At 41.0% G+C, this 9,157-nt stretch overlaps 1 long non-coding RNA gene across 1 annotated transcript; it reads left to right on the top strand.

Moving 5' to 3' along the window:
- Positions 1–1,139: 1,139 nt before the first annotated feature.
- LOC147975519 (uncharacterized) lies at positions 1,140–8,809 on the top strand. Its single transcript, XR_015600887.1, has 2 exons — positions 1,140–1,763; positions 1,866–8,809. It is a non-coding gene; the product is annotated as an uncharacterized LOC147975519 (long non-coding RNA).
- Positions 8,810–9,157: the final 348 nt, after the last annotated feature.

Genomic DNA, 9,157 nt, shown 5'->3' with positions numbered 1-9,157 from the left:
AATATGCGATGAAGCTAACCTGCCCGGAGCATCGAATGGCCAATTAGCTTCTCAATCAATCATCCTTCACGATTGAACTTCCGGACCGTTCACTGCCTCACCCCATCCTGCCGCGCCACTCGTGTCCGTCCAAAAAGGAGGAGTTATCCGTCATGTTCGTGCAACCGAACAGTCCTTGGAGCAGCACTGTCGCCATTGCAACCCAAGCCCCAACTCAGTTGGCACCCATGTCGATTTTTGCATTCGACAGGATCCTTGTACAAGCCCAATAGTCCCAATTGAATCTCGGATGCACAAAAAAGCCACTGAAGCACCTCCTGAGAAGGTTAGCGCTCCTTAGGGAGCTTGTACGTGCGATTTAGATGCAATTAAGAGCAAATCGGATGACCAACAAAGCCTAAAAGTGATGATCTGATGGCTATAAATGTTGATGGTCTGAGAGGGCAGGAAAGGTGCTTAGTTATAATTTATCTAAATATTATAGTCTATGATTATAAGCTTATAGCAAAATCCATGGATTGATATGCTAAGTTATAAGAATGTTGTAGGAATGGTCTCGCCTCATTGTCGGCCACGCCCAATATATGTTGTAGGAATGTGATACGTCTCCAACGTATCTATTATTTTTGATTGTTCCATGCTATTAAAGTATCATTCTTTGATGTCTTATACTCATTTACTGGCAACTTTATATCATTTTTTGGGACTAACCTTGTAACGACCTGAGACCGATGCTCCAGCAGCCTTCCATGTTCTTCGCTGTAGTTGTGTGTTTTATTTTGTTGTTGGTGCATTTGATCATGTCATCATGCATATTGCATCTGCATGCTTTCATAAAACTCGTAGTCGTTCATAGTGCCACCTCTCTGTATCTGTTGACCTTTTGTCAAGCCCTATTGTCTTCGTCGACCTCTCTCAGACCCCTCGTGCTCGTCCGAAACTTCCCCGAACCTGACCCGGGTAGTCATGACCAATGGGTTCAGATCATCTCTGAACATCCCTAAAACATCTTCGATTTCTCATTTGGATTATCTAGCCTATTTATTCTCGACCGTCCGATTACGATCGTAGGGACCTAATACCCCTAAACCAAAACCCACCTGCTATATAAAGTATACCAACCATAAAACCTAGGCACCTTGTCCCATCCACTCATCGTCGCCGCCACTCCACCGAATCCCCCTCGGGATCTCACCTGCCAGTTCCACCCAACCAGCCTCCACCTTCTCCTCAATCCCTTCCACGCCCGAGCCTGCAACCTCCTCTACTTCCCATGCACCGCCACATGTAGCAGCACTACCAAAGCTCCCTCCACCGTCGAGCACCACCAGGAGGACCAGACCCACTCGACCCCGCCGCCCTCGTCTGCTCTGGTGAGCCTCACCTCCATCAACGGCCGAACCCAGCAGGTCCCTGTCTCGCGCCCCTTCTTCCCTTCTTTTCCCTGACTCTCTTTCTCCTCTGACCTTCTCTCTCTTGTATACTCATGTACCAGCCGAGCCATGGCCACCACGACTCATTCAAGCCTCCTCTCTTCACTGCCTGGATGCCACCAAGCCACCTTCTCGGTGCTACAGCCTCCTCCCCTCACGCACCTGAGCTCGTGGATGCCTGGTGCACCACCTGCTCCATCGGACCTAGACGTCGCTGTGACCAAGTTCGCGGAGTGCCACCATGCCGCTGCTCCCCATCCTGGCCACCTTCCCGCGCCAGAGACCTCTGCTCCTGGCCAACCTCTGTCGGACCGTAGCAGCACCAGACCAGTAGGACCATGCCCTTCCTCTCCATCCTCCCCTCTGTTCTCTTTTTGATCATCGGCAACACTCTCTCTCAAAGTCTCTCATCTCTCTCGCTTCTCTTCATAGGGAGACGCCTCCGCTATGGTCTTCCCCAAAGGTGTCGCCCATCTCCGGCCAGATCTGACGCCCAGGGACCGGATCCGGCCTAGATCGACCTCCCCGAGCCCTGATGGATGGCCTCCCCTGCTTCTGTGTGCGGGGACGACGATGACCAGCGTCAGGTCCCCTGCATCGCTCGTCCCCTACATCATGTGTGTGGCCTCTCGTGGCAGATCGCCAAGGCCCACCGCGCCTCTGCCTAGCCGGCTTGCCCGGCCTCCTCCCACCGAACTGGGCCTAGCCCAGCTAGGTGAGCTCTAGGGCCTCCTCTCTGTTGGCCCAGCCAAATTCAGCCTGCATTGTATTTTTTTCGCTGCTACGAATTTAGACATTATCCAAAGAACATCAGTTTTACAAAAAAGTCCTTGTTCATGCATTTAATATCTCACAAACCGTGCATCGCATTAAAATGTTTTATATATGTAAAATGCTTAGAATTTCATCTAGTTTCATAATATGCAACTTTCATCAATGTTCGAAATGCTTAAATTGATGTTTGCATTTAATTTGCATAATGACATTTTAAAATGGTTCAATTCATAACTAATTAACCGTATCTCTGAATTAAATAAACTTTATATGTAAATGGGGTAGAAAATGCATAGATTAGCTTGGTGCACTTTGTTTTACTATTTAACAACATTAAAATATGTTTTAGGTCAGAACAGTACGAAATTCAAAATATGCATATGTGGATTTTCCGGAATTGTTGTTTATTGTTCCGGCCTCATTTAAACTTGCCTAGATAGGTAGTTTTATTATGCTTCACCCTTTGCCATGTTTAATAACATTTAATATTGTTGGGTGCATAAATGAGAGCAAACTAAATAATTCGAATGTGGTGTTTCGTCAATATGCAACTCATTGCATATTGAGCTCCACTTAACTTGTAGTATTGTTTGTGCACTTTGCCATGCCATGCCTCATTAAATGGACATACATCATACTTGATTGTGCATCATGACATGTTTATGCTTGTTGGTTCACCATGTTGTTTGCTTCTTTCCGATTGTGCTTCTTCTCGATAGTTCCGGTTATAGTTGTGATTGTGTGGATTCCTTCGACTACGCCCGTTCATCTTCTTCATGGCCACTGACACCTTGGATACTGCTACTATCTTTTCTTTGCTAGTTTTCTCAATGCTATCGCTATCTCGCGCTACCTACCACTTGTTTATCAAGCCTCCCAAATTGCCATGCTAGCCTCTAACCTTTTCACCCTTCCTAGCAAACCGTTGTTTGGCTATGTTACCGCTTTGCTCTGCCCCTCTTATAGCATTGCTAGTTGCGGGTGTAGTTGCAGTTTGTTCCATGTTGGGACATGGATATCTTGGAATATCACAATATCTCTTATTTAAGTAATGCACATATATACTTGGTAAAGGGTGGAAGGCTCGACCTTTCGCCTGGTGTTTTGTTCCACTCTTTCCGCCCTAGTTTCCATCATAACAGTGTTATGTTCCTTGATTTTTGCGTCCCTAACACGATGAGGGTTTACGGGCCCCTCTTGACAGGTCGCTTTGAATAAAACTCTTCCAACAAGGCTCAACATTGGTTTTACCATTTGCTCAACATAATAATAAACCTGATAATTAATTAATTGGCATAGGGGGTCTCGTCCCTGAGTATTCTTTTAACATAATACAGGGGGGCAGTGCTGATGGTGTTGGTCCCAAACGGGTAGACTGTAGGGCCACCACAGGGCAACCCGAGGATCTAGTTTTACTCATAGAATGTCCCATCCGGTCGTGGCCTGAGACGAGATACACGCGGCTACTATCAGGGTGTCGGCACGCCGGGAGGTCTTGCTGGACTTGTTTTACCATTGTTGAACTGTCTTGTGCACCGGGATTCTGAGTTTGATAGGAGGGTCCCGAGATGGAGGATTTTCTCTGTGGATCGTGACCTTGTCATGTGCTAAGTTGGGACACCCCTGCAGGATTTAAACTTTTGAGAGCCGTGCTCGCGGTTATGTGGTAGATGGGAATTTTTAATGTCCGATTATATAGAACTTGACACCAGATTTAAATTAAAATACACCAACCGTGTGCGTCACTGTGATGGTCTCTTTTCGAATAAGTTCGAGAAGAGAACACAATGGGGTTATGTTTGAACGTAAGTAGTCCAGGATCACTTCTTGATCATTACTAGTTTGCGACTGTTGCGTAGTTTCTCATCTTATTCTTGTACTCGTAAGTTAGCCACCATACAATGCTTAGTCGCTTACCGCAACCTCACCACTTATCCATTCCATACCCATGAAGCTTTGCTAGTCTTGATACCCATGGTAACGGGATTGCTGAGTCGTCGTGGCGCACACATTACTACAACAAATGTTGTAGGTGTAGGTTATGCGAAGATTTGACGTGAGAGCGGTGCTTGCTTGCTTTTGGAGTTCTTCTTCTTCAATCAAGCATTAGGTTCCGGGTCGGGGAGCCTGGGATTAGCAGGGTGGATGTCGTTCTTCTTTTTCGTTTGATTTCATCTACAATCCGATCCTTCTCTTCTGTATGATGATTGCTGTGTATTGATGTATTCATGTATTCATGTTGTGGCTTGTGGCAAGTGTAAGACTTAATCTTGAATTCTCATCTATTCAGTACATGGTATGTTGTAATGATATCCACCTTGCTATGCGCTCGAAATGTGGTTGTGCCCCTATCATGAGTTCATCACGTGATTGGGGTAGAATCGCATCTTGGGCGCTACAAACCTATTGACATAGTGCCCAGTGGCAGTTGCTGTTTTTTTGCTTGTTTTTTACTTCGTAGAAAATCAATACCGAACGGAGTCAAATTCCATGAAATTTTTTGGAGACTTTTTTTTGCCCAGGAGGCCCAAGAAGTGCACCAGAGTGGCCCTATGGGGCCCACTAGGACCAAGGCACGCTAGGGCCCCCAGGCGCGCCCTGATGGGTAGTGGGGCCCGTACGTACCCCTCCACCGCCTCTCAGCTCTATAAATACTCTAATATTCAAGAAACCCTAGGGAGTCGCAAAACACAATTCCAACCGCCACAAGTTCCAGAACCACGAGATCCAATCTAGAGGCCTTTTTTGGCACTCTGCCGGAGGGGTCAACGATGACAGAGGGGTTCTTCATCATCACCCTTTCCCCTCCAATGATGTGTGATTAGTTTACCACATACATACTAGTCCATAGGCAGTAGCTAGATGGCTTCTTTTCTCCTTTTGATCTTTTAGTGTGTTTGTTGGTATCCGATGAATTGTGAGTTTATGATCAGATCTATCCATGAATATTATTTGAGTCATTGTTGTACTCTTTTATGCATGATATTTATAGCCTTGTATTTCTTCTCCGAAATTTTGATTTGGTTTTGGCCAACTAGATCGATTTTTCTTGCAATGGGAAGAGGTGCTTTGTGATGGGTTCGATCTTGCGGTGCTCAATCTCAGTGACAGAAAGAGATATGACACGCATGTATTATTACTATTAAGGATAAAAGGATGGTTTCTATTCCTACATGCATATTTCTTGTTTACATCATGTCATTGTTCTTATTGCATTACTCCATTTTTCCATGAACTTAATACACTAGATGCATGCTAGATAGCGGTCGATGTGTGGAGTAATAGTAGTAGATGCAGGAAGGAGTCGGTCTACTAATGTTCGACGTGGTGCCTATATACATGATCATTTCCTTGGATATCGTCATAATTATTTGCTTTTCTGTCAATTGCCCAACAATAACTTGTTTACCCACCGTGTGCTATTTCCTCGAGAGAAGTCTCTAGTGAAATCTATGGCTCCCGGGTCTATTTCCTATCATATTGTTCTTAGATCTATTTATCCAAAAAACCAAAAATACCTTGCTGCACTTTTTCTTTACTTATTTTATTTTGTGTTTTTTCTAGATCTATTTATCAAATCTCATCCAATTTAATCTATCTCAATACCGAGAGGGATTGACAACCCCTCTTACGCGTTGGGTTGTATGTTTTTGTTGTTTGTGAGCAGGTGCTGTTTACATAGAGTTTGGTTCCCCTACTAGATTGATAACCTTGGTTTCACAATTGAGGGAAATACTTACCGTTGTTGTGCTGCATCATCCCCTCCTCTTCGGGGAATTACCAACGCAGATACAGGCAATCATGAAGAATTTCTGGCGCCATTGCCAGGGAGACATCATCAACATCTACCAGGTTCCTACGCATAAACTTTCATATCCTTGCAATTACTTTATTTGCCATTTGCCTCTCGTTTTCATCTCCCCCACTTCTAAAACATTTTTGCAAAATCACAAAAATATTTGCCTTCTTTTTGTTTTCCTTTTTCTCGTTCGATCTTTTGTTTGGTTATGTTCTTGTTTGTGTAGTCACGATGTCTGAAGAAAATACCAAATTGTGTGTTTTTTTCCAATACTAATAATAATGATTTTCTTAGTACTATGATTGCTTCTCCCGCCGCTAGTGCAGAGTCTTGTGATATTAATGCCGCTTTGTTGAATCTTGTTATGAAAGAGTAATTTTCCGGTAATCATAATGAGGATGTCGTGTCCCATCTAAAAACTTCCATAGAATTGTGTGATATGCAAAAGAAAGAAGATGGGGACAATGATATTGTGAAACTAAAATTATTTCCATTTTCTTTGTGTGATCATGCAAAAATTTGGTTTTCATCTTTGCCACAAAATAATATTGATTCTTGGGACAAGTGCAAAGATGTTGTTATCACTAAGTATTTTCCTCCCGTGAAAATTATTTCCCTTAGAAATCAAATCATGAATTTTAAGCAACTTGAGCATGAACATGTTGCCCAATCTTGGGAAAGAATGAAGTTAATGATAAGAAATTGCCCTACTCATGGTTTAAATCTATGGATGATCATACAAATTTTTTATGTTGGATTGAATTTTGTTTCTAGAAATCTTTTAGATTCCGCCGTGGGTGGTACTTTTATAGAAATTACTTTGGTGAATCCACTAAATTGCTTGATGATGTCATGGCTAATTATTTGCAATGGCATACTCAAAGGGCTCCTACTAGTAAAAAGATCATTTCTGTTGAGGAAGTTAGTACTTTGAGTGAAAAGGTTGTTGCTCTTTATGAAATTTTTTGCTAGTAAAAATGCTCCTATTGATCTCAATGACGTTACTTTGTCTACTTTGATTGAGAAAAATAGTAATCCCGTAGATGTGAATTTTGTCTCACGAAACAGTTTTAATAACAATGCTATAGAGGTAATTTTAATCCTAGGCCTTTTTCCTGGAAATTCCTCTAATAATTATGGAAATTCCTATGGTATTTCTTCCAATAATAATAGGATGCCCTCTGATCTTGAAAGTAATATTAAAGAATTTATCAATGCTAAAAAAGTTTTCAATACTACGATAGAAGAAAAATTAAGTAAACTTGATGATATGTCTAGGAACATTGACAAAATTACACATGATGTGGAGAATCTCAAGATTTAGCCCTTTCCACCCTAGTTTGATATTAATGAATCAACTAAAGCTTTATGTGTTTCTATGGATGAAAGTAAGAAAAGAACCGCTATGCTTAGATCTAAAAGAGAATTTTTAGAAAGAGCACTTCCCCCAATTGCTTTCATAGTAATGATGAAGATATTAAGATGATTGGTGTTTCTTCTATTGATTCCTTGTTTAGTAATGTTTAAATTGATGATAAGATGACCGAAGAAGAGTCAAGTTTAGATAGAAGGCGTTCTCAGAATTTGGAGCATGAAAATCTTGTTGAAAAATTGATAAAAGTTGGTTTGGAGAGGTAAAAACTTTAGCTAGTGATGTGCCCACTCCTTTGTATTACAAATAGTTTAATCATGATAGCTGTTCTTTGATTGAGCGTATTTCTTTATTGAAATCCATGTTAAATTCATCCAATGCCTATGAACAAAATAAAGCTTTTACTAAACATATTGTAGAACCGATGATGAAAGCTTTCGAGGAAAAGTTAGAATTAGAGATTTCTATTCCTAGAAAATTATATGATGAATGGGAACCCACCATTAAAGTAAAGATAAAAAATATGAGTACAATGCTTTATGTGATTTGGGTGCTAGTGTTTCCACAAATTCGAAATCTCTTTATGATGTGCTTGGTTTTACCAATATTGAGCAATGTTCTCTTAATTTGCACTTGGTGGATTCTACTATTAAAAAGCTGTTGGGAAGGATTAATGATGTTCTTATTCTTGCAAATAGGAACTATGTGCCCATATATTTGTTCTTGATATTGCTTGCAATCCGTCTTGTCCCATCATACTTGGTAGACCTTTTATGAATTATAGGTGTCGTGATTGATATGAAAGAAGGAATATTAAATTTTAGTTTCCATTGAGAAAGGGTATAGAACACTTCCCTATAACTAGAATGAAGCCACCATATGAATCAATCATGAGGGAAACCTATGAGCAAAAACTAAAGAAGACAATGCTTGAATCTATGCTTTATGCCTATCTCGGCGGGTAAAATGATAACGCTTGTTGGGAGTGAACCCAATAGTTATCTTTGAATATTTTTTTATTTTCTTTCTATTATTGAATAAATATGCAATTATACTTCTATTATTATTGTGCTTTTATGTTTTATTTAGTGTTTGAGCCAAGTAAAGCCTGTAGGATCATGTTGGGTGATAGTTGATTTGATCCTCTTGAGAAACAAAAACTTTTACATCCAATAGTAGAATTGTTAAAAATCACTAGAGTGACGAAAAATTATTAGTTTTTACACATGATTTATATACAAATTTCCTATGTTTTCCTAGTTTTTTGGAATTTTTCGAGTTATGGAAGTATGGCCAAAGTCCAGATTACTACAGACTATTCTATTTTTGATAGATTCTGTTTTCGTTGCATTGTGTGCTTATTTTGATGAATCTATGGATTGTATCAGGGGGTATAAGGCATGGTAAAGTTAGAATACAGTAGGTATAATGCAATAATAAAATATGAATGGGTTTGCAACAGTACTTAGAGTGGTGATTTGCTTTATTATACTAACGGATCTCACGAAGGTTTTGTTAAGTTTTGTGTGATTGAAGTTTCCAAGTTTTGGGTGAGATCAAGATGGATGAAGGAATAAGGAGTAAAAAGAGCCTAAGCTTGGGGATGCCCATGGCACCCCAAGGTAATATTCAAGGAGAACCAAGCAACTAAGCTTGGGGATGCCCTCGAGGGCATCCCCTCTTTCTTCTAACGACCATCGGTAACTTTACTTGGAGCTATATTTTCATTCGTCACATATCATGAGTTTTGCTTGGAGCATTTGTATTATATGAGTCTTC

The sequence above is a fragment of the Triticum urartu genome, chromosome 4A (genome assembly GCF_056163025.1).
Source record: "Triticum urartu cultivar PI428250 chromosome 4A, HENAU_Tu73, whole genome shotgun sequence".
In the NCBI taxonomy this organism is placed as follows: Eukaryota; Viridiplantae; Streptophyta; class Magnoliopsida; order Poales; family Poaceae; genus Triticum; species Triticum urartu.
The sequence above is the reverse complement of the archived record's forward strand: the minus strand, read 5'-3'. Positions and strand labels throughout refer to the sequence as shown.